We start from the raw sequence: 26421 nt of genomic DNA, 5'->3' as shown, positions 1-26421 counted from the left end.
AATTGGCAGTGGTCATGTCTTGGTCTGATTCAGTTCAATAGATCGTCAATGACTGGGAGGATGCAATAAACCCCATTTCCTAGTGTTGCAGATCACACCAAGCAAGGAGAGTCTGCAAATATTTAGAAAAAAATATAGATATGTAGAATTCAAACTGATTTTTGTAGACTCTGAAATAAGCAAGGCAAGTATGAAGAGCCCACTGAGGAACAGTCAGCTGCACTATTATGCGGAGCAGTTCTGTCTATCTGTGTCTGAAAATAATAGCAAGTTTGGGCCTAAACTTACAATAATATACTACAGTGAAAAAATATCATATTGGAATGTGTAACCAGATAGATGTGTGTGTCCAAGGCATTCATTATTTCTGATTAATACCTTAGAAGATGTACCATGACCAATTTGGCACACCATACATTTGTATGAGCTGTAAAAAATTCCAGTGAAAGTAGATGAAAATGATCAGAAATCTCAAAAATGTGTCCACAAAAGGAAGGCTGAAGCAGTGGGACTTGTTCAGCCAAGAGAAGCGAAGGCTGAGGGACAGTCTTATAATCTGTGGTATGAAATTATTGCTGCAAAAAAAAGACATGAATACATACTGTACAGGATCGCCACAGATAATACAAGAAAACAAATATCCAGATGAAAAGATCTATTTTAAGAAAACTTTCTACAGCTCATTGTAGATAAACACTGGGTAACTTTCCTAAAAAGGTAAAGTATGATACTAAGAGCAGGCTAAGTAAGCATCTGGGTAGAATGATATAGTCATGGCTTAGACAAGGGATGGATTAGACAGCATCTTAAGGTCCCTTCCACTTCAGTCCTCTACCACACCATAATTTATATCTTCTGAGTTTAGAAAAAAGTTTCAGCCCAATACATGGAGTTCCAAAGAATTGTGAGAGGCTACAAAGCACACTTGATTTTTCTCCTGTTCATCTTCCAGCCCTTTACAAAATAATCATAGAACCATTGAATCATTTAAATTGGAAAAGACCTTGAAGATCATTGAGTCTAACCCTAAATCTAATGCTGCCAAGTCCACCACTAAATCACATCCCTAAAAAACAAACATTATTGGGTACAGACAGAACAGAGAAGCCATACCCTCCCAAACAAGTAAAACTGGATTAAGGTCTGGACCAAAATGCAAGTCCCTTGAATCCTCAGTTACCTGAAGCCACCACTGCTTCTGCCAGGATAAAATATATCTCAGAATAATAATTGCTTGTTGGATTTATCTCAGAGTGGAAAGGCTCATCTAATACATCCTGAGTCTGCAAAACTGACTAGGATGTGGAATGTGTTTTCTGGTACATGCTGCTTTCAGGAGGATCCCTGAATAATGTCCAAACCGTCCTTCATGAGATACTTGGCAATCATGGTCCTAAGCCTGACAAGAAGCCAAAATATCTCATTTTCCTTTTTTTTTTCTTTTTAACAACATGGTGTACTCTGCTGATTTGAGCCAAATCGCTCGATCTGTTTTTTGATGATAAAGTCTGCCTATGTCTCTAAGTAGCAGGATAGGATGTTTTTTTCTGGGGAGAGAGGAGGGATAGAATGTAAAGGTGAATGCAACCTCTGCACAACAGCACAACAGCAAAGCTAGGCTGAAATCCAGAATCATTTGAGCTAGGAAGTAAGGGACTGTCCTGGCAAATGCATTATGACATGGAGACCTTTTTGCCAGCAAGCACATATGCAACCATTCGCAGCAGGTTAACAGGCCGATATCCTCAGTGCCACCAGTCACGAGAACAACAGTGCAAACTCCACCTTCCCAGAGCCAAACTGGTTTGCCACCACCTCTGCAAATGGCACCACTGAACAGGTATTGCCTCTCTGGGTCCATACACAATCCATCAGTCCAGTCTGAAAAAGCCATGACTGTTTCAAGGAGAATATTTATACCTGCAAGGACAACCATTGAGATTCTCATTACGAGCGATGGAAAAAGATAAACTGTTGAAAGTCAGGGGAGACTCATTTAAAGGCAACTAGGGCTGGGAAGGTCTGAAAATTTCCCCAAGTGTATACCTGCCGTATCTTTGTATATTCGTGTGTGCATGTGTGATAACTTTCATCAGGAAGAAAAGAGGAGCAGCAAACAGAGATGTCTAAGAAGGCATCTGTCTTCAATAGAAGACTAGGGACAGAAAGACCTGGCAAACTGTAAAACAGTCCACCCTCAGGGAATTTCTAGCCTTGCTTCACCAAAAAGACTTCCACAAGGTAAAAAAAAAAGCTTAATTTGCATGTCTTTGAGACAGGTATGACCCTCTAAACGATAACGTATTAGCCCTATTTAAAACACTGGTTTTGATGTAGCTGTTGCAGAAGCAGAGTAACACCCTGGTCCCACGAGATTCCTGCAAATCCCAGAAGTTGGCAGCTTTCACAACACACTGTAAGGCTTCTGGGTTTTTTTCTGAAGTTTTGGCCTATGATTAATTGGTTTAATTTTGCTTAGCAAAGTTCAATTTATGTTTTACAGGCACCATTAGTATTTGAGTGTCTGCTTCTGTGGTGATGGATGCCAGGTAGAGTTGGGTGGGAAATGGTTTTCCTGTCCCCACAAAACTCTTCAGGATTTAAAAAAAAAATTCATACTGAAGTCAAACCAAGGCTTCTTAAGAAGAGGATGAAAAAGAACATGTACATGTTGTGCCATTAGTAATGATTTGACTTTCAGAAAAGCCACTTCGGACATCAAGTTCCTCCTGGGAGTCCCTGAGGCAAGTCCCTCTCTCTCACTCTCCAGTGCCCAAGCTCTTTATATGAATAAATACATGCTTATTGAAGCAAGGACTTTGGTGTGCTGATTTCTCACGTCCCAAATTAGTTTTTAACCATGGGACTAAAGAGCTTGTCTCTTTTCTGGCCGAATGAATATTTCATTATTTATACAGCTGCAAGAGGACCTCACTGGTCACCAAGCAGCCAGGTCTTTTGGGGTGAGTGGCTTTCTGCTTCACAGACACATATCTGCAGCCAGAAAGCTTTTTTTCTGACAAAAAGTTTAGGCTGAAGTTGATGAGTTTTTTGTGACTGGCGCCAGTTTTAATTAATTCATATTTTCACATGAAGGACAGAAAAAGATACTTCATCAAAAATTGCAGACCAGCAGCTGTGTTCAGTAGCAGCTCCCATGCAAATCCATGGTGACCATGGTTTGGATTGTCAAAGTGTTATAATGTGGAAGTACAAAGCACATACACGAAGTTCTCAAAAGCCAAATAAAGTTGCTCTGAGGCATTTGAGATTTGCTGTTCTAGAAAAACATGAAGTGAGTTGGATGTGGCAAGGTCCTGGTTCAGCCTCAGCCAGCTCTGTGAGCCAAATCCTGCTTACAGAGGAGTAGAGCGCTTGCCCTTTAATTGAGAAAATTAGTTAGGAGATTATCACATCTCATAAATGGCTAGAATCCTCAAGTGGCAAGATGGTTGGGTGAAAATATGTTTTATTTTTAGTACATTGTTGCTGTGCTGTAGTAATAAAATGCAAAGTGTAGGAAGGCAGCATTTTAAAGGGGAGCTTTCAGAAAGGAGAACTGAGGGCTACTATTGACACCATTACTAAATTCTTGTTCCTGTCCAAAACAACGTGATCGGGTTTGCTCATTATTTATCTATTTACTTGTCATGGGATTCTGAAAGCTTTTGTTTTGCACAAAATGATTGACTTAGCACAGTTAACTGCAAACTTTTGATTGCAGAGTCTTTGCATTGAATTAGCACCTAGAGACATCAGTTGAGATCAGGACCGTATGTGCATACATGACAACAGTGACAGGCAAGACTGGTCTAATGAGACAGTGATTTATTTCAGTCAAAAATGCAGGAATATCTTCTGATACTACTTTTTAAGATGAGGAAAAGGCTAGCCCAAGGTCAAACAGAAGGTCACCATGAAAGACAGGAAAAGAATCCATGTTCTTGTAGCTAATCTGTGAGATTATTATTTTTCTCATCTCTGATTCGTCGATGAGCAGCAAAACAATTTGATAGAAAAGCAGAGATGAAATAAATTTGTCCTTTGCCTTCCCTTCCTTTCCCTCACTTCCCCTCCCCTTCACTCTTTTCCCTTTTTATTTGGGACTGTCTTTAAAAATTATCTCACAGTTTCTTGCTTCTGTTTTTTTCCAGTAGGCATACCTACATTTGAGGAGTGAAGAAAAGGCACATTCAAAATATTTGTGGCTTATTAAAATGATCTGAGATAGTCCCAAGGCTATCTTTTCTCAGGACATGATAATAAGGAAAACCTTGCAGCCACAAAATTTGATTAAAAATAATTAGACTCATAAGTGTAAACATGTTTCATATCACGAGGTGTAGGAAGATCTAAGCACTGTGGTTTAAAACACCAATAGCTGTGCAAATCACAGAGTCTTTCATGAGGTTCACCCAGTCCTTATTCATACAAACTCCCAGGGTTTTAAGAGCCATTCAGTCTGGGAAAACAAAGCGGAGTCTGAAGGACAGAGATTTCCCTGGTAAACATTTCTAACCTCTCTTTATGAGGTGTGTGAGGAGGTCACCAATCAAAATCAGGAGACAAAGACCAGGGAATAGGGTCATACCCAAGTTGTTTAAAGAATTGTAAGATGGCTGTTGTGAAGACAGTATGCAATAAATCCAGGGAAACTCAGATGAGACCAAAGCCTTTAAGAACAAGTGGTACAACTCTTGACAAACAAGAATCATCGGATTATGGGAGAAAGAGCTGAGGAACAAAGTTTTTGTGGTTGACTTCGCTGAGAGACAGAATTTCATATTAGGGCTCCTGAGGTTTATTCTCTTTTCAGCCAATTCACATGTTCCTTGTCAGGGTCCTGCAGCAGGGAACTGTCATCTGTTTTAAGGAGATGAAAGGGCTAACAGAGAAGACTTGGTCAAGGGTATCTGAACTTGAGAGGAGGTGGTGAAAGGCAGTCTCAGGAGCAACCCTAGTCATAGGAGAAAGTCAGGCTCCACCAGTATTAATTCTGAAGGAGCCCTAAGCAAAGAAGAAAGGAATTGAGTCATTGTCCCATGGCAGGATATGAGGATGAGATTCTCAGAACACACAAAACAAATGTGAGAGCCAAGAGCTCACAAGGATGGGCATCAGGGATAGAAAATTTTACCTACAGAAATTTAGCAAGTCTGCAAGTGTCATCTGTATCCCTTATCCTTTTTTGTACCTCTCTCTCCTCATGCAGGAACTGTGGCTCAGCTGACAGTATCTACTGCTTCTAAGAAAGATAGGGCAAGTATCCACTGAATCATGACATGCCAGCCATGCCGAAAGGTTCTCTACGGTTTGCACCTTTATTCCTAGTCCTACTTCATAGCAAAGTCCTACTTCATTTACTAAAGACTCAAGTACAGTAGCTTTGAGATTACAGTACAGACCAGTCAAAAAATATCCTTGGCCCTGCCACAGACTTGGTCTAGGACCTAGAGAAGTCTCTTAAACTCTCCATGCCTCTGTTGACCCATTTATAAATTAAGGACAACAATGTTTATCTCTCTGATAAGATGATGTCCTGAAGTAGAATCCACAGAATCATAGAAACATAGAATGGTTGGAGTTGGAAGGGACCTTAAAGGTTATCTAGTTCCAGCCCACCTGCAATGGGCAGGGACACCTCTCACTAGACCAGTTTCTCTAAGCCCCATCCAGCTTGGCCTTGAACACCTCCAGGAATGGGGCATCCACAACTTCCCTGGACAACCTGTTCCAGTGCCTCACCACCCTCAGAGTGAAGAATTTTTTCCTAATATCTAAACTAAATCTCCCCTATTTCAGTTTAAAACCATTATCCCTCATCCTATCACTGATAAAGAATCCCTCCCCATCTTTCCTGTAGGTCCCTTTAGGTACTGGAAGGCTGCTATAAGGTGTCATCAGAACCGTCTCTTCTCCAGGCTGAACAAGCCCAACTCTCTCAGCCTGTTTTCTTAAGAGAGGTGCTCCAGCACTCTGATCATCTTTGTGGCTGTCCTCTGGACTCATGAATAGATATCAAGTCTCCTTAGCTCCTTAAAGTACTTAAGGCTTCATGACAGTGTAATTTTTACTCCGGATTCCTGAAGCCTTATGTGGTTGTTCTGTCTGTCTACCTGTTTATTGGTACCCTTAGTAAAAACTAAAATCATCATTGAATTAATCATATTGGACAAGGGCTAGATGTCTCCAAGAAAGTTTAATGAGCTACTGCTAAGTTTCATGAAAATTAATGGGAAAATAGGAGGAAAAGACTAAAATTAGTACCCTCTGAATCTGGAAGAAAGTCTCAGCTTAGGCTGCAATGAGACTTTTTACTGCTTGTTCTGACACTGCACAACCAGCCTGTATGTAGTGACCAGCCAGTTATCACATGTATATTTTGGAACCAGACACAGCATGTGGTACCTTTTTGCCAGCTGGTAATTGCTAGACTTAGCAGAGAGCCTGGAGGCATGGAGGGTACCGAGGGGAAATGATTATCTACAGGATATCTGCAGGCTTTGGAAGTAGGAGCTGAGATCATAGGCATATCGGAAAGGAAGGAAAAAAAATGGGACTGTTGTGGTGAAGGGGGATTGCAGATAGAGTAGAACAGACACCCGTAGGGTTGCAGACACTATTACTTCCCCTACTTGCAGAAATACTTGTTAATTATTGTTAGAACATCTGTTTACTATTTTGACTGGACAATTTCAAAAGAGTTTACAAAATGGAACAGAAATGTGAAACTTTTTTTTTTATGACACCCAATATTTATTTCTGAAAAGACTCATTAGTAAGGGAAACCTCAGAAAGACATTTCAAAAATGTAATTTTAACTCAAAAGCCCAAAATATAGGAATAAAATCAGCTTCATCCTTGATACTGACATTCAACAGACAACTTTGAAACCCTGTTATAGAATAAATCTGAAAAACACAATAGCTGGTAGCAGTTTTTCAAGGAATGAAGCCATTGTAGCTGTGGGATCAGGTATTGCTCCTGCTTTGACAAGGAAAGATGTGGGATGTCAAACATTTGGCTTGCTGCAATGCGTATCACATGTTCAAGTGATGTTCAGTCAGTAAGGAAAGGTAATTGCCAGCAGCTTTATAACTCTGTACTTCCCTCTGTATGGTGCCAAAAAAGATCAGCATTGATGTTGCCTTCAAACAAGTCTACATGCTCACTACTTTATGATAAGGGGATAAGAAGTGTTTGGCATGAAATTCAAACAGTAAAAAAAGGTGAAGATTGGTAGTGATAGTGGTCGTGGTTGGATGGTAAGGCTTAGTTTTCATGAACATAAATGCTCCAAGATCACAATTGGAAAAGGTTTTTTGTGTGTGTGTGTGGTCTCATTATTTTTGAAAAAATTATTATTACAAGAATGTCTAATTGATTCCTTAATGTGTACAATAGTCATACACCCAATCTGGCAGTGAGGTCAAGTCAAAACTGCCAAACCAACTGAGCCACTAGGAAGTTTGCCATGAGGGTCAGGTATCACAGACTGAATTTGAATAATCTCAACACCTGTGAAAAGCTGGGTATTCTATGCTTTGTTCAGACACATCTCTATTCTAAGTTCAGATGTAGGTGTAAGTCCAAACTAGCCTTTTCTTTTGTACATCTCTAAGTAAAGAGGAAGGGAGGCAGAAAGACAGTAATACAAATGCTCTCTATCCTTGGTTTCACTTTGAAGATGTGAGGAAACGCGTGTTTAGCTTAATGTCATGTCGTTGACTACTACTCACGCAGTGAATAAATGTTTATTTCTGGGACAAAGGCAACTCCTAGTATTAGGACCTGAGGTTTGGCCAAAACACATTTCCTTTTTTTTTTTTTTCCTTAATGAAGTACATCAACCAACTCACTACCTATGTGAAGAGGTGGACATAGGTGTAACATTTTACACTGTCAAATGAATGGACCGGCTGATTCCTAAATGCTGCTAATCTGCTTGTTTTCTATGAAGCAAGGTGTCCGATCCATGTAATTTCCAATGACAAGAGTCAAGTAATAGAAGAGAAGTGGCAGAGAAACAAATCTACTACCCCTGCATGGGGGGAAAAGAAAGTTTTATGATTCAAATTCAACAGGAATAGGTGGAATATTTTTGCATCTTGAATGTCCCGATATGTTGGAGACTGAGCAACTAGCCAAAGTGTTGTTTTAATGGAAATGAAAGGAAACTAGAATTTAGCCTGCAAGAGAAGTGCTGTGTTCTGTTCCAAAAGAAGAATTTCTACTACCCAGTTTGTGTCTTAAATCTTTTATGGTATCACAGAATCATAGAATAGTTTGGGTTAGAAGGGATCTTTAAAGATCATCTAGTCCAACTCCCCTGCAATGAGCAGGGCCATCTTCACCTAGATAGGTTGCTCGGAGCACAGTCCAACCTGACCTTGAACACTTCCAGGGACGGGGCATCCACCATGTCTCTAGGCCACCTCTTCCAGTGTCTCACCACCCTCATTGTAAAAAATTTCCTCTTTAAGTCCAATTTAAATTTACTATCTCCTAATTTAAAAATGATACTAATTGTACTGTCACTACAAGTCCTGATAAAAAGCCTCTGTTCATCTTTCTTATAAGACCCCTTTAATTACTTAAAGGCCGCTATAAAGGCTCCCCGGAGCCTTCTGTTCTCCAGGCTGAGCAATCCCAGTCTTCATAGGAGAGGTGTTCCAGCCCTCTGACCATTTTCATGTCCCTTCTCCAAACACTCTCTAACAAGGTCCATATCTTTCTTATGCTGGGGCCCTCAGAGATGGACCCAGTATTCCAGGTGGGGTCTTATGAGAGCAAAGGCACAAAGCGTTGTCCTCTTTAGCCTTACACTAAAGCTTTTTGGGTTTGGTTGTTTTTTGTTTGCTTTTTGTTGTGGTTTTTTGTTGTTGTTGTTGGTGGTTTTTTTGGTGTTTTTTTTTCTGCTTGTTTTCTTTTTGGTAGCCTGACAAATACCCTGTGGTTTCATAAAAGGAACAATACTTCTGGTGCTCCAGAGGCCTTTTCCTATGATATTCATAGCCCTTCCCATATCTTTAAGATTCTTAATCCTTATGTTTACCTGATTCTTAGACTATTTCTTAACTTCTTTCACCCTTTCACTGAATTTTTCCCAGGCTCTCCCTACCAAGGAATCACAGAATCATAGAATTGTCTAGGTTGGAAGGGACCTTTAAGATCATCTAGTCCAACCATCAACCTAACTCTGATAAAAAAAAAAACATCACTAAACCATGTCACTAAACACTATGTGAACCTGTCCAGTCTTTTGAATACCTCCAGGGATGGTGCCTCAACCACTACCCTGGGCAGCCCATTCTATTACCCTTTCACTGTAAAAGTTTTTCCTCATATCCAATCTGAACATCCCCTGGTGCAACTTGAGGAAATTTATCTGAAAATGCTATCAAAAGAAGAGACCTTCAGAGAGGTTCTATTTCAAGAATCTCTCTTCTTCAAACCTTTCCACAGTCTCCACACATTCGGGAAGCAGTAACATCTAAAATAACTGCATCTTGGTCAAGAACAGGCTCTGCCTTCCAGATCTTCACAGAGTGAAGTTCTACACAAGCCCTCTATTTGCATGAACAAGTGCAAGGGCAGCTTTTTGCACAGATTTTTCCATTCAGCCTTGCCAAGCAATTCAGCACTTGCCATGCCCCAGAGGGATCTACATAGGAACTTTTGTGTCATCAGGTCTTTCACATCTATAAGCATTACCATGCAGAAAAAGGCTGTGGTGTACTGTTGGAGTAGTCTGGAGGAGTTTCCTCTCCCAGTGATTATATATTATTTCTTTTGAAGAGACAGCTTCCAGGCCTATCACTCTAAGAAGTTTTCAACATCTATTTTTATTTTAAATTTTAATTAAAAGGGAAATGGGGAAAACCAGGCAACTGAGCTAGAAATGTAATCCAATGAGGCAAATTGGAAAATTACTTTATTCTTTAGGATTGTTTAAAATTGGCCAATGAATTTATCTTGAAATCCTATGTGCATAGGTTGCAAGTGTGTTTATGTATGTGTTATGAATGAATGTAAGTACAAAACCATAAGAATTCTCAGGAGTTTACACAGTATTTTTACATTATCTATCAACGTTGTTTTTCCCTTTTTATATTTAAGCTGAGTTTTTTTAAGTTCATGAATCCAAGGCATCCTCAGAAATATCTGTATATGAACTTGAGCCAAGTCCTAAGGGAGACTTGCGTGGCATTTGCACACCCTGTTGACATTTAGAACAAAAGTCAAGCCCCGAAAACATAACAAAATTATGGGTTAGCTCTCTTTTCAGTGCCTGCATAAATTAGCAATAGTGTCATCCTTGTCATTTAACACTATGGTGCATCAGCGTAGAAATTCATATTAACAGCACTGACCCAACGGTCGTTGAACCTTGAGAATGGGGAATAGATTTCACAATGGGCTGCAGTGACTTTGCTTTAGAAATTTTAGCAGCACTGCAGCACTGGTTAAAATGGACATTTTAACCAGAAATCAGTGGTGATGGAGAAAAATAGCTGGGATATTTTTCTGTGTAGGAACACATATTTACTCTTAATTTTGTAAGTGGCCCAAAATCCTTGTTGAAGTTCTGGATCTCTGCTAGATGAAGCATGTGGTCTTTTAACAATTTTAACTTTTATACAATAATTAATTTTCATTCTGGTTATTTTTGTGACCGAAGAGAGTGTGGCAAAGGCCACCTGCCTTCTCGAGAGTACTCCCTTCCTTCTTGAATTGTCTCACTGAATTCAATGTGGATGATCTGGCAAGCTTTGAAAGCATTATAGCTTAGAGAGGGAGCCTGAGATTTTCAGCATCCTTTGTTTCAAAATATGCTTCTGAAAGAGCTTGGCTCCAGCCCCGTTAACTGCCCAAATTATATTTAAAGTTACATTTGGCATCTGCCTGACACAGATCTCAAGGCAGTTTTACAAATCACTGCTCTCCTCAGTTTACAAAGAAGTGAAGAAGACTTGAGTGCACAGTTGCTCAGTAGCAGTTGTCCAGGCTCCTGGTCCGAAGAGTTATGCTCTGAACCGCAGTGTCCCTGAGACGTTAGAAACTATATAGTCTGGAACAAAACTAAACAAAACTATCTTGATTCAGTCTGAACTCTACTGTGGTAGGTCTAAAGGAAAAAAAAAAAAAAGGTATAAATATAAGCTACTGGTTAGAATGGTTAGAATGTCAGTAAGGACACTTTAATACTATACGTAGAGAAAATGTATATATAGTATTAAGGAGATGGGTGTATTTTATCTTCCGTCAATGCATAAAGCTGTCTGAGTGTAATAATAATTCTCAGCTGGGCCTACCTCTGCATAGATTGCTTATAAATCATCACAAACTGTTCTACAGAGCAAAGCACAAGACAAAGATGAACAGAAAAAACCTGCAGGAAAAGCCCAGTCCGGAGCAGAGGGACCCTTACACATATTACTGTGCAAAGCCTAAATCCACACGAAAAGTGAAGTCATATTTAGCTTTGTAATATTTCTTGCAGTTTGCAGATCTGATAGAGCTCTTCAAAGATGGTGGTCAAATGGTGTGGTTCTTCTGAAAATTTTACTCTCCTGTGGATGGCAAAACATTCGGTATTAAATATTTTTGCAGAATCAGCCTTCTATCTAGCAGAGGATATCGAAGATCTGTGAAAGGTTCAGAAAGCATGTAGCATTTAACTTTTCAGGATGAGGGAAACTGAGGCTTAGAAATGCCTTCTCTAAGGACTGAAACTTCACCATTGTATCCTCTGTTCAGACCTCCGTGAGCATCGTGACCCCTCTTGGTCGCCATGGATGCTACAGTACCTCTCTGGTTACACCCCTGCTGTACATTAACATATGCAGTCCAAAACTGATTCCACTTGTGGGTAAACATATGCTATATTATTTTGCATTTCACTTCTACAAAAAATATTGCATCTTTTTGTTTTGTGGTCTTTTTTTTTTCTTTTTCTCTTTTTTTTTTTTTTTTTTTTTTTTTTTTTTTTTTTTTTTTAATCAACTTAAGGAAGGAATAGCATCTTTGTAAACAAAATTAAGGTCAGTGTTTCCTCCCTAATAAGTCTGATGGCCTCGTTCTTTCTCCTGCAGGATGATGGACTGGTTGTAGCCCTGCCAAGCTTCTCAGTCCTCAGCCAAATGTGACAATCCCTGGGAAGCTCCTGGTCCAGTTCTTGCTTTGCCTCAGGTCCCTCCCACCATCACAGTCCCTGCTCAGGCTCATCCTGTTGCAGCCGGTCACTCTAATGAGATGAAGAATATTTTCTTTTTCATTCCCTCTGCAAGGGAAGTCACCATTGAACTCTATTCCATTTATGATTTTATTTTATATACCTGTTATTTTTCCTGGTTAAGGGAGAGTAGTGAGGACAGGGAATGCTTGGAAAATAGGATGGAAACCATTTTAAAAGTTATTTAGAGAAATTTAAATGTTAGTGTGTTTTTCAGTACCACACCCTAAAGTCAGGGACATTCATTGCCAAATTAATGCATACAATGGGAAATAATTAGGGATATCAGACAGGGACCAAATGCTATTGCAAATAAAGCATTTGTACTGTGATCAGTATGCTCTATCATTTAGATAGCTTTCCTTGCTTAAGTAAAAAATCAGAACTTATTTATCAAGAAGAAGGGAGAAAGAAGACAATCTGTTGTTTCCTATTCATTCAGAGAGCAGTTCTTTTAATACACATCTTAAAACCTTCTAGCTATCTTTTTCTCTTTTTTCCTTTTTCTTTTCTTTTCCCTTTTCCATTTTTTCCTTCTTTTTCTTCTTCTCTTTCTTTTTTACCTTCTTGTTTATTTCATTTTTTTCTATTCTCTTTTCATATGAATAAAGAAGTGCCTATGGAGGTTGTCATCAATTTGACGCAATAAGTGGAAGCCTAATTTTCCACACTTCCAATGAGATTTAAATCTTGAAGGCATGAATGGCCACTGCAGATTAACCTCGTTTCTGTAATTTTTTGGCTTCAGTGCAGTTGTACATGGGATAAATTTAGTCGTTATTTTCAAATGTGAGCTAATAACCCAGAGTTTCTGTTTTGCACAGCTGCCATTGTGCAATTTCTTGAAATTCAGATGCAAAGGATTTAAGTGGTGAGATGGTGCTTAGATAGATCATCATTTTCTTTCCCTGATTTTTCCACTTTGATTCAATAGCTTTTCTATGACAACTGCTGTCTGTGTCATAGATCATCAATAGGAATTCTGCCTTAATATCTAAGAATATCTTGATATATCATGGTTTTAGTCTCTTTCAGCTGTCTTCTTCCATCACTATAACAAGATCTATCCTACTAGTATAGCCCTCTAATCTCTGTCGAAATGTCAGTGTGGACATAGCCTAGGATGCCTTGGGCTGACCTGGGCTGGATCATCTTTCATACGTCCCTCAGGCTGTCATTTGGGTTTTTATCACTTGGCTTTCTTCATGCTTGCACTTGGCTGAAGAAGAGCACTTTGACTTCTGGTTTTCTGAGCCACAGCTACATGAGGAACATAGTACAGCATAGCAGAAGTAGGTTCATAGACTGAAGGAGTTGATTCTGAAGACCTGACATCTCCATTGTAATTTTTTTTGGTGTGTTGGTTTGAGCTAGTTCTACTCCAGTCCCATAAAGTAAATGCTCATCAGTGGCTGGAAGATGTTAAGTGAGCTTCTGAAGCCTGCCTTCCCCTTCACTTCTATCTGAAAAGGATCCAGTTTGTTCCAAGGCAACTCTGAGATACAAACCAATTAGTGCCGAGTGGAAACCATCAACAGATTTGCCTCAGTAACATCCTCCTGATGCAAAGTTAAATGCTGATGTAGGTGCATACATGTGAGGCACAGAAAACTTGTTTCCTTTTTGTTTCCAGCTTTATTGGGGTGCTTATTTAAGAAAGAATCTGGCCAGCTTTATTCTCCTTGTTTGCAACAAGCATCTCTGCTGGTTCAGATTAGTGTCATTATTCAGTCTGTGAGGCAAATGTCACCCCTCTCCCCTTAAGAATAAATAAATAAGTAGCGACATGATGGAATCTCTCCACATATTTCCTCACTCCTCATTTTTCATACAAAAGAGGCATTTGGTGATGTTTTGCTGAAGCTGTGTTTACAATTGAAGCACAGAGAAATCTCGTTTCACAGTGGTGTGGGTAAATGTGATGGGAGGCAGCATGGTCAGCTGGTCTACAGCCACTGAGACTGCAGGAAAGCTAGGAACAATACACGCCTTTTACAGAATCAGGTTATATGTGAGGAAACTTGTAGGTAAACAAGAAAGTTTTGTGAAAGAAACATAAGCTTGCCTTTTATTTAGTTATTTATTTGCATTTTCTAATAGATAGTATCTTTGTAATAAATGTAGAGCTTTTCTCTTCAACTGTGTATCCTCTTGGGAAACCTGCTTGTGTCCCCCTGCAATGGCTCTCTGGCTCTTAAAAAAAAATATCGTTATAGTATTTAGGGTATTGATGGTTAAGTGCTACCAGGTTACAACTCCTCTTACAGGAACACTCCTGAGAGTGCAATGACAGGGATGAGATCAGCAAAATGGCAGAGTATCAGGAGGACACTCACAGGAGATGAAGAAGCTGCTGCCCAGCCCTGAGTTTTCAGGACTTTCCCACTACCTGTACTCTTACAGTCTGTGGCAGTCAGTGGGCTTGCAAGGGTAGTGGTCCAGTTGGGTTTGGTCCCACAAGGCTAATGGAGAAAGCCATGAGTATTTATTGAAGGGGAGATATAACACTTTAAACATTAGGAAATGTTCTGCACATTTGAGAGAGAGAAAAATAATCAGTTTCCATCTGGACTATACACTTCTACAGCCTATAGCTGGTCTTGGACATAAACCCACTGATGTTTACAATGTATAGTAAAGGATACGTGGGGAAAGCTATCAGTTATACAGTGTCACACTCGGTATTTTAATGCCTGAAGATGATGCAAGAGGGGAGCAGGGAAGACAGCTTGCAGAGTCTTCTCTCTTCCAATTTATTCTGCCCGCAACATTCCCTTGACCTGTGATCCTGCACGAGCCCCGAAACAAGCCTAATCAGTGCATGGTTCTATGGATGAGTGTATATTAAAAAACCCCAAAGCACTCCCTGACTGGTGTTGCAGAGGATATTGGTGGCAGGGGGGATGTGCGTGGCTGTGCAAAGCTGTGAGCAATCAGACAGTTCATTCTTCCTTTAAGAAGTGCTACATGTCCAGGCTGTGGTATTCTGGCTCCTTTCGAAACGTCGGTTCAGCTTAAACCATCTCTGCAGCGCACATCCTTTTCCTCTAGTCCTATTATTTTTCCACATGCTGCAAGAGCTGTTCTGTTCCACCCCACAGTCAGGACCGAGATTTTTATATAAATGAAAGTTACTGAAATGATTCGTGACCACTTCATTATCACTGCTGTGCCGGATGATAGGGGTTGGAGCATTTTCGGTACCTATAGAAATATCTTTGGATGGAGGGAGGCAGGTAACAGTCTGGGCTGCCTCCAGCAGAGGGAAGTGGTACACACGCACTTCCCAGCGTGTTCCATCCTGCAGCTGTGCAGAGCAGCCGGGAAAAATGTCAGGTCTTGTGTTTGCAGAGCTGAAATTTCCCCCCGCCAACACAAACGCCTAATTTAATCCCCTTTGGTTCCTCACCGCAATGGTCCTACACTCCCATTTCCCCCGGATCAAGAAGTGAGGTGTCTCCCAGCCGACTCTCACGTACATCCCCCTGCAATAAGACTTAGGTAAACAGTGGATTTTAAGTCCCAGATGCAGTTTTGCTTTTCAGTGTAAGGTTTTAATATTCTATTCCAGAGGCTACTTTAAACTGTGTTCCCTTTTCTCTGAAAGTTGTCAGCAGGGTTGATGGAGGGACACCTTCAAAAGGTCTTGGGTTTGCACAGGTGGTCCCAGAGCGCCTACAAGTGAATCCATGTGAGGATGCACACTCATATTCCTGCACACCAACACACTGCTGAAGGTTGCCCAGACACATAGTTGGGGGCTTTTTTCCCCCTCTCTTTTTGTTTGTCATGCTCATACCTCTCTGTCACAGGGTCCCTTTTGGGTGTACACACACACACATGCCTACACCACCTGTACAAAAATGCACTCATGTCTCAGATGGAAGAAATCCCTTGACCAGTTCTCCTTGACAGTTATACACTTTCAAAATATATTTGACTCTTCCTTTAACTTCTCTGCCTTTAGAGAAAGTAGAAGCCTGCTGGAGATTAATTTATGAGGAAGATAATGTCCTTAACCTACACTTCCCTGAACTGCCTTAATACTGTTTGCAAAGCAACCAGATGACTTTGTCTCTCCCTCACCCCATCTAGAGCTGCAGGGAGGCCAGTTTTGCCTCAAGCTTTCAACCTTTTGATGCACGGATTTTCCACGCTGAGCTACAGTAGGTGGGTAACAAGAAGATCCTATTAAAGTGAAATCAAGTAGCAAAAGGATTGTCAGCTCAGCAAATCAGAAACATACAGTACCAACCCTTCCTTCACTGCATTCCTTCTGCTTGCTACAAGAAAGAAAGAAGAAAAAAAAAAAAAAGGAGGTGAAGGGGGGAGAAAAGAGCAACAGAGAGTAACAGCAGCACTGGCAAGGTCTTGATTTCATATGTAGGAAATTAATCTTCGCTGCTAAAGACACAGCCTCCTTAATGAAGAGGCTGCTGCAATATCGTCGCAACAACTAGCAACCCACATGTTCGATTACAACAGGTTGAGCCAGTGCACGCTCCCCTGTGCCACGCTCAGAAAAAATAAATCAAAAGTCTGTACCTGAGGCTCCTTCATTTCCTACGCTGAGATCTACTTTAATGCAGGCTTTTCACGGTACCTTTCTTTGCCAAGAAGGGGTTGGTGATGGCTTATTTACCTACTTACCTGTCCTTGAGCTATGTGGCTTTTATTTGAATAAATTAAACCGGCTGTTTCAAGTGATGCTTTTAGCCTCTTGAGTCTGAATCTAATTCTCAAAAGAGTTTTTGCTTAAAACCTGTTTTTCAAGTTTTCAACCAAGTATCGACAGTCTGCAGGATGCAATTCTCTTAAAGGACCTTGGTGCCTATGGGTAAGAAAAAATCTCATCCTATCTGGCTACCTTGCCTGCTTTTAGATTTCCTACGTATTCGTGACTGTCTATAAGTGGAATGAGGGCTTGCTGAAACAAGGAAACTTGTCTTTTCCTGTTAAGTTGCTTTGCTTGTTTGCTGTGTGTGACTATGATTTTCAGCTGCTGGGAGTTACTTTAAATACGCTGCTAGCAGATATGTTTATTCTTTAATGCTGTAATAGAATTTTTAATATTCCTGAGTGGATACACACAATTGCTTTGCTTTGTGTGACCGATTCCCTCTTCCAGGACATAGGTGGTAAATACTTGAAAAACTCTTATGGTTAGGAAGTTTGATTTTAGTATCTAAAGCAGAGAAAAATCGCCATTTCTGGTTTTGGTGAAGAGGGGTATTTGTAATTTATTTTCCAGGATCTCAACAGCAGAAAAGTTTCAGGGACCAAATGCTCATTTGTGTAAGCTGACTTGTCTCTGAGGCAAGAAAACCTATGGTTCATCAGAAAAGCTGCTTGTTGTTATGGACATGGGGTGATTTTTTTTTTGCCATGTGTGCCTAGGAGAAGAAATAAAAAAATTCCATTGCGCAATAGAAAAATATTCCCTAAAAAAGTGCAAGATGCCTTTTCTTTTTAATAAAGTGTAGAAATTTTTTAAGGTGTTGATCCAAGCCCAGTAAAACATAACCTGTATTAAATTTGGCACGGTGCTATAGTGATTTGTTTTTTATCTGTAGTATAGTGCTTGTTTTTTCTCCATGCTATGCATTATCACTGTATTTGAGCATATTGTGTTTTTACATATGCACATACATTTGGATGGGGGGTGAGAAGAAAACATAAGGATGGTGGAGAGCAAAAAAACAGAGGTCCTTTTTATTGCTGGAGTTACCACACATTCGTCAGGACCAGGGTGCGATAGATGCCATCAGAGCTCTCAAAAATGCTTAGGACACAAGAACAGAGAAATATCCAAGCTCAGGCCCTACTTCGGAAATGTTGGGTCACTATTTACTACTTTGAGGAGCTAGAGCTCATCATGCACCATGCTGGGCTCTTCAGCGACTGCAGAACGGTCCCTGACTAGAGGTCTGCATGCTTCATCCCAAATGAATTTGGGATAGTTCTGTTGCAGGCAAGTGGTTTATTCCAGATCTGATCTGATGCACCTGAAATCAGGATTTGGACTTAAATAGAATAGTTATTATGAATATTATTATTATCATCACTGCTATTATCTCTATGTAAACAAAATACCGCATACCATGACGAAACTGCTGCTTTTATCTCTTTTTGTAATGCCTCAAATCCTGTAATCTAATTGTTACACATCCTTGCTCAAAAGAAAGGCTCAAATATTAGCTTAAGGTTGTAATAGCAATTAGCACTGCAGAAGCTTAAGCTATCTGTGTAGATCACAAGGTTTGCTTACCACATATTTTATCAGTAGGTTAGCTTGGGCGCCTTATCATCTGACACTGGAAATCCTGAATTCAGCTGATTTTTTAGGTGTCTGTCTGTCCTGAATGTTTGTGCCTTATGTTTTATGCTATGGATGAGTGTGTGTTAGACACAGAAGGGAATGTAAGGGATAAGGGAAGGAGGGAAATCACAGAATCCCAGAAATGGGGAAAACTGTTCTGGGAGTGTAAAGGTACTCAATAGTGACCAAATGTATTTGAAGGAGGAATGGCAGCGTGATCTGCTTAACTGATGGTAGGACTGAGCCAGAAGTAGGTTTTTATTCTCTACTGTCGGGCCATGGGTAATAATTCACTCTGGAGCACAGCGCCTGCCAGCTGGACACGGAGGTGAGCAGAGCAGCTCCGCTGCCACGTACAGCAGGGAAATTCCTGCACCAGAGATTTGGAGACTGGACGCTCTGACTTTGACAGTGTGGTAAATTTACTGCATGCCTTTACTAAGAGCATTTTAAACTGAACTTTTGAAATGTAATCCAATTTGTCATCTGGTGCCTCTGTTTATTGGTTGTGGAGAGGGAATAATAGGGCTCCTTCCAGAGGTTGTTCTCTGTTCGTGTCCTGTTTTTCTCTTCCTTCCTTAACCACTCTCTATGGGTAAACATTTGAAAAAAGCTATGGGATTATGAAGACGTTTGCCTTTAACAGGAGTGTTCTTAGGCTCTGAAGATAAAAGAGAAGGAAAGTCCTTACTGGAGAATCACAGAATGATAGAATGGTTTGGGTTGGAAGGGACCTTAAAGATCATCAAGTTCCAACCCCCTGCCATGGGCAGGGACACCTCCCACTAGACCAGGTGGCTCAAAATCTCATCCAGCCTGGCCTTAAACACCTCCAGGGATGGGGCAGCCACAACTTCTCTGGGCGACCAGTTCCAGTGTCTCACCACCCTCACAGTAAAGAATTTCTTCCTAATATCTAATCTAAATCTACTCTCTTTCCATTTAAGACTGGTCCCCCTCGTCCTATGGCTCCACTCCCTGATCAAGAGTCCCTCTCCAGCTTTTCTGTTGCCCCTTTAGTGACTGGAAGGGGCTCTAAAGCCTCCCTGGAGCCTTCAGCCATGTCCTCCAGCACAGGAGGAACAAAGTTTCTCTGTTAGCAATTTAAATCACAAGTACCTTCTCCACAACGTTATACACTCCATCCTTCCTTTGCTTCTCCACTTCAATAATATGTTTTTATCTTCGACCTCAGTCTTCGACACATCTTCATTTCCATATTTTGTCTACCCTTGTATATATATATATATATTACCTCTACAAAGGTCTCCTCTCCTCCTTTGCTGGCTGGCCAGATGCATTGTGTGAAGATCCAAGAAGTCACTAACAGGTAGCTGAGCTGGCCAGTTTGCACGTGCTGACTGGCCAGCTGGCAGCCTGAGCCAAGCAATTAGCTAACGAGCTTATACCGCCGCCTTTCACTCAAACGAGCTGTGCTTTGTTGTTCTCTCCCACACCACTGATTTTCATAAAATGTGGGATATTTATATCTTTTAAGCTTTTGACCCTCTAGAGAACTGGGTGAAATTAGCCACCAGGTTCAGAATATATTGCTGGGTGCAGGATTGACAGATGGGGAGCCAGATGGACAGACAGCACTCCTATAAAAGCCTTATTTCTTTAGGAAAAGAGGCCGTCGGGTCTAAGCACTACTAGTATGGGGTTATAGGATGGGGGGATTATGACCCTCATTAACAGATGTCATGTGTCAGGCACTTTTGCATCGAGATGTAGAGAAAAAGTAAGCGAAGTACCTCATTTTGTTCTTCAGGTGTGAGTTTAAATCCTGTTCTGTCTTTGGTAGATTCACAGTAAAATGGGGTAGCTACTCCTTCAAAAGGGAAAGGGAAAGGAAAAGGAAGGCAGATTTGTCACTAGCTCCATTACTCCTTTGTGTATTGTCATTTAAAGGCATTTGTGTGGCTTTTCTTAATCCGACCCAATAGGCTCATGAAACCTTTTCTGATGGTTTTCTTTACCCAGCCCAATAGGATAAATTAAATAGCATATTAAGACTCTAGTCTCTCATCCTGCAAATGACTGAACCCATCCTCTGACCCAGTTGCACTCTGAAAATGGCTGGATCAGACATGATCAAGCCTAACAGGCAACATAGCCTATATCTGGGGATTTCAAACAAGAAAAAAGACCATTTAAAAAACTACTGTCTACTAAATCCTAAACCCACCAGTTAAACAACACTCTCTAAAGCTGTAACTGCTAAATGTGAAAATGCGACAGCAAAAATTCAACCTCTGGGGTTTAGCAGTAGTGGTATACAATAGAAGTCCAGGTTTTGGACCATTTGATCCCTGGTATACTCATGATTGAGTACCAATCTATAGGATTAACCCTTTATTTTATTTAGCGTCTTAGATACAGATGGTAAATTTTGTAGCATCCCTCCTTCAGAGCATCCCCTGGCCCCTTGTGAGCTGGCATGTGAGGTGGGGAGCATAAAGAAAGCAAAAGGTGAAATGTCATAGTTGGGAGGATTGTCCTGTGCAGAGTTGATGTGAATGCAAAATCAAGCTCCAGTGGTTATTGGCTTCCCCCCAGGAAAGTGCAGAAACCCCTGGTTGAGCCCAATTTCCTGCTTGAAGAACCGTTGATCAGCAAGGATGCTTTGAGTTGTCCTCCCTGCTGTGTTTATCTGAAGGCTGGATGCTTGTTTGTAGATGTTGACTGCAGTGTGGGGCAGCCCTGACACGGAGAAAGTAAAAAGTTTCAGAAACTAATGTCACCTGCTGCATTTTTGAAAGAAATGGCCTTACTTACAATTTCACTCCAATTTGTAGGATAGCTATGAAAACTTCTCATGCTCTTGATGTTACATATAAAGTCATCACAGCTAAGGGTATCCAGTACAATAAAATAAACACAGTTGCTGCTGGAGCATTTCAGAACAACTTTCACTCCACATTTTCCAGTAATCCGATGCGCCTTCAGTATCAAAAGCTTTGTAATCATTCTTCTTTCTTTTTCTTACACTGAAAAAGTTCCTCTTTAAAAAACATCAGGTCCAATCTTCAAAAATATTCACTGACTTCTGAGGGATGTTCTCATGTCTCTGAATTCAAAGTTAGTGTAGAAAATTTACTTATGTAGGACGGCAATCCAAATAATCTTATTTTATCTGAAAGTATATAAAGGTCATATCAAAATTTCATTGGAGCTCCATCCTAGGAAAAAGAAGTTGCTTGCTTATGAAATTCTGTTATAAATGAATTTTGCATCTGGTCCTGCAAATGTACATGATTGTTTCTTTGTGACCCCTTAGCAATGAATAAAGGCAGGAGACGTGAGTAGAGATGTGCAGGATTAGATCCGTTGCTTTTTATATTTTTTTTTTTTTTTTCCTATGGCATTTGAATGATAAAAGACCAATTTCTGCCCTTCCTTAACCTCCAGCAACCCCACTGATTTCCTTGTTCATTCCAAATTGTAATGAATGACTTTACACACGGGGGCCCTTTTATTCTTTCTCTTCCAGATTGAGTGTCTCAGCCCAGACAATGGGCTCCTGCCTACAGGAGTGTACGACTGGGATAAAACCACTGACGTTACCAGACGTGCTCCATCGTGACTGAGAGCCGAAACCAATCTCTGGCATACAAACTTTAATGGAGAGTAAGACAGGGAAAAGCGGACAAGTAAGCACCATTTTTAACTCCTTAGCATAGCTTGTGTTTGTATCAGCCCTGACTCATGGTTTATACACATAGGGTATGTATTAAATATCGCTGCACTTGCACTACACGTATCTATTTGAGATAATTATGGCTATTGTAGTACTGGTGGGACTTACAGTCTTCAATGCATTTATCCTCATGACATCTGATAAAGTGAGGAAGTATTTTTATCTGTATATTATATAGGGGAAACCTAAGCCTAGATCATTTTCTGCTACACCGGGGAACTGAACCTGGATTTTCTGAGTTGAAAGCCAGCACTCAGACTGTTGGTCTGTCTTGATATAAGCAGTACAAATAGGCATGGAGAACAGCGCTTCTTGTAAATTGGGGATACTGAACTACTTGGTCATGATACAGCAGACATGATAAATTGCTTACTGTTAAATGAAGTGTTTGGGAATTGTCACGTAGCTACGGAGAGGCTACGCTATTATTAATGATGCACAAGGCATATATTTCAGCCTATTCTTCCATATCCATATTGACTCTAAAGTGCAAACAATAATACAAACTAGATTTCGCCAGTAAACTAACACAATTTATCTGGAGGACAGAGCAGAAAGCAGGAGGAGAGCCCGATTGCTCCCTGTTCGTGTGTGTGTTTGCTGATGGAGGTGGTCCAGGCAGCAGACAGAGGAAAAGTTGATGTTATTTACTTGTTTGGTGAGGACTCACTGACACAGCTTCTTGGTTGAGCCCTGAAAGATTAACAAGTGATGAAAATGTGTATCATCGGAGCCAGTAATTGTACTCAAATCTGTTGTGCCATTACCACAAACTAACCTTTTCTCTGAAATCATAAAATAATGTACTTACTTTGCCATCTCAGAGGTCAACGATCAGTTCAATGCATGGAAAAGAGATGCCTAAAGTGAAGGTGTTGGGGAAATGGGGGCTCTGTTCTGCTGTCTCAGCGGTTGTTCTTTAAAGGGGAAGGAGGTGTCTCCAGTTCAGACCGTTCTTTTAGTAAGACTGGAGTTTTCTATAAGTTAAATAACTGGCTTTTCATTTCCCGAGAGCATCTAGCATGTGAATGGGGCTATTCATATGAATTTTGCTATTGCACAAGCATAAATCTGGAGTGAGTCATTTGAAGTTAGTCGAGATAGGTGGCCTTATTGGAGAATAAGGAGATATTACACAGGTGTCTAAAACAGCAGATTTCATCAGAAAAATTCTCCTTCACAATGAGATTATGGCTTGAATATGAGTGCCTTCCAAGTTTTATTTGATTTCAAATATTGTTTGATATGCTATAGTATTTCATCGCAATTTAACAGCAATTCCCATTCACATAGCTATTCTAAATAGGTTCTTATATGTACCTATTACCTTGGTAGCCAGGTTTCTATATCAAATCCTGAACATTTCATTATTATTAAAAATATAAAAGTCATCTATTCCATCCATTTTGTACGGTGAGGTGAGCAAAATTGGATGTGAAGTCACAGTGCGGTAATAGGGTAATTATTGTTTGGAGGTTCTTCTAATATACTTATGGCCAGTTGTATTGAAGATGTATTATATTACAGTTGTTCATGGCTGTTTTATCATGTACTGTGGATTAAGAAATATTCTGTCCTATCCCATGGATTTAGAAAAAACATACTTTAAATTTTTAGAGAGGAAAATATGTCTATGAAAAGATATAATATGATCCTCTGGGCAATTTATACACTTCTTGATATGATCTGCACCATCTTGATGAAGACCTTCTTCCTCCTTCATAAGACATCAGTGGAATTTCCGGAGACAAAAGAGTCCTCGTTCCACTTCATTAGGATGAATGAACTAGTATCTCGTTTGAAGTTGGCCACATATGGTATATGCAGTGTGTTTACACAATACCAGAGCATGCACTTGAAGAACAAGTGTCTTCCACAAAAGCAGCCTCCTGAAATGCTTTCCATAGTTAAAAAAAAAAAAAAAGGGCACACTCACAGAGTTGAAATATAAATAATTCATAGGGAAAAAGAAAATAATAGGCTTAGGAAAGGGAGAATAGAGACCTATACACTTACAGGACCTTCCATCTAATTGCCTATAAATAATTGTCTTGTATATATTACCCACAACAGAGCATGGTCTCTGACAGTGTGATAAGCCTGGATGTCAGCTGCAGAGCTCAGCTGCTGTTTGTAAATGGTCTTAACTGTGCTCTTGATTTTTCTGTGCTTACTGTATATAGTTTTGTTTTACTGGCACTGTACTGTAAGCATATTCTGCACTATGCAAATATAAGAGCTGAGAAGCATATGGGCCGAATCCTGCAACACTCACTCAGGCAAATGTCCAATCCACTTGATGGGAACTTTTCCTGAGTAAGCAGTAGGAGCAGACTCCCAACTCCATCGTGTGCCTCCACCAATTTCCCAGGTATGGCAACAGACACTGGTACCTTGCAAACAAGGAAAGGAAGGGTGTAAGGCCCAGTATTGTGGGTAGGTGATCAGTTCTGCTCTCCTGAAGCCCTGAGACCCATTGAGGTGTTACAAAAGACACAGTCAAGATAGAATTACCCTCTCCAGCCTTTAACATCTTGCTAGAAATCAGCTAGTAAAAGAAAAGGCCCTATAAGTGGTAACATTTCTCTCACACTGGAGTCCACCTCATGGTACCAACAGTGGAGACGTCTCTCTGGGTCCATGCAGACTGAGTTAAGCTGCAGACATCCTTGGAGCGAGGAGAAAGAGGAGGGAAATCTTGCTCTTTATAAAGAGCCCCTGTGATTTTTGCTACACCACCCCTGCTCCACCTGCTTTGGCAGAGAGATGTAACATAACTCGGCTTGGGAACTTCAGGATTCATCTCTGCATCTAGCTCTGATTCAACCCTGCCATCCATTGCACAGCAAGGAGTTTTCAACCCTCAAGTGAGCAGGTAGCTAAACGCTCTGTCCCATATCCTGATCTCATTATGACATGGTCCGTTCTGCAGTGACAAGGAAAGTGTTGTGGACTTCAGGTCCAAGTCCTACAAGTATGCATAACTTCTTATTTAACTCCAGTTTTGTCTACACTGCCCATGACAGCCCGATATATGCAGGAGAAGCTGGATTTCTTTGATCTAGCTACCATGGGAACCAGTGCACCAATGATGCCATGGTACAGACTTCAGCACGAGTCCAACAGGGACCGTGGCTACACACCTGGGGCTGCTAAAGTGTGCTGAAGACTGGGCGGTGTGTTTTCAGTGTTAAAGTCACCCCTAATAGCTAGACTAACATTAGTAGTGGCATCCGTATCTTCCTTTGTCCTGCAGCCATATCCCTTCAGCAGCACCTGATTGGAAGCTTAAGCTGCAACCCTTATTCACATGCCTCATCCTCATGTGCCTTTAAACCAAAAATGACTAATTCAAATAGAGGCTTAAAGGTCAAACCCTCCAGACCTGGTTCTGAAAACCCTTTTGTACATGGCTTTTCCCCTTGCTTAAAAAAAAAAAAAAAAGGGAAAAAAAAAAAAAAAAGCTATTCTCATCAGGAAATGTTGGCAAAAAGGGTTTAATTACAGAAATCATTTTGCTCCCTATGGAGAAAGCATGAAGAATGGCATATTTCCACATTTGAATTGCACATTCATCAAGAAAAGAGTGATTTCCCCTTAAGAATGTTCTGGAGGAGCAGAAAAGAGCATTGAACCCTGGGGTGTGTATTATTTCATAGTCTCTGAAAGGCAAATGGTTTCACTTCCATTGATTAAAATATATGAGTTTTTCCCTCTGGATTACTCTCCTGGAAGTAGGGAAAAAAATAATAATCTTTAGCAGTCGCTGTCAACTGGTGCAGCACCTCTTGGCAAAGGGCTCATCTAACCAACCAAAGACAATTCTGCTGCTCAACTTCTTCAGCAAGAAACCTTTGACCACAGGAGATGTTGCTACTTTTTTCCTTGATGAATGGCAACTCGAGGATAGGTGTTTTCATTGTTTTGTTGGAGCAAATGTCAATATGGAAACACAACCCGACACCAGGACTATTAAGTGCTAATTTGAGCAGCAGCTCCAGGACTTGCTCTCCTTGTCTCCTAGCACACAAGGTCTAATAGGCTCACACATTAGTCTTTTCAATCACCTTCTTGTTCCACAGATGTAGCTTCTTTACAAATTTGGCAAAAACACTATTTCGAAGGGAGTTTGACTTAATAGGCTCCGTTCACAAGGAGCCTTTCAGC

At 40.5% G+C, this 26421-nt stretch overlaps 1 protein-coding gene across 1 annotated transcript in view; it reads left to right on the top strand.

Annotated features, from left to right (window-relative positions):
- Nucleotides 1–26421, top strand: part of TENM4 (teneurin transmembrane protein 4) — an 826730-nt gene that overhangs the window by 119877 nt on the left and 680432 nt on the right. The window contains exon 2 of the mRNA XM_014941555.1: nt 22048–22207. The gene's annotated coding sequence lies outside the window, so the exon portion shown is untranslated. The remainder of the gene's footprint in view (nt 1–22047; nt 22208–26421) is intronic.

Source organism: Calidris pugnax, unplaced genomic scaffold (genome assembly GCF_001431845.1).
Source record: "Calidris pugnax isolate Ruff unplaced genomic scaffold, ASM143184v1 scaffold99, whole genome shotgun sequence".
Lineage (NCBI taxonomy): Eukaryota > Metazoa > Chordata > Aves > Charadriiformes > Scolopacidae > Calidris > Calidris pugnax.
The sequence above is the reverse complement of the archived record's forward strand: the minus strand, read 5'-3'. Positions and strand labels throughout refer to the sequence as shown.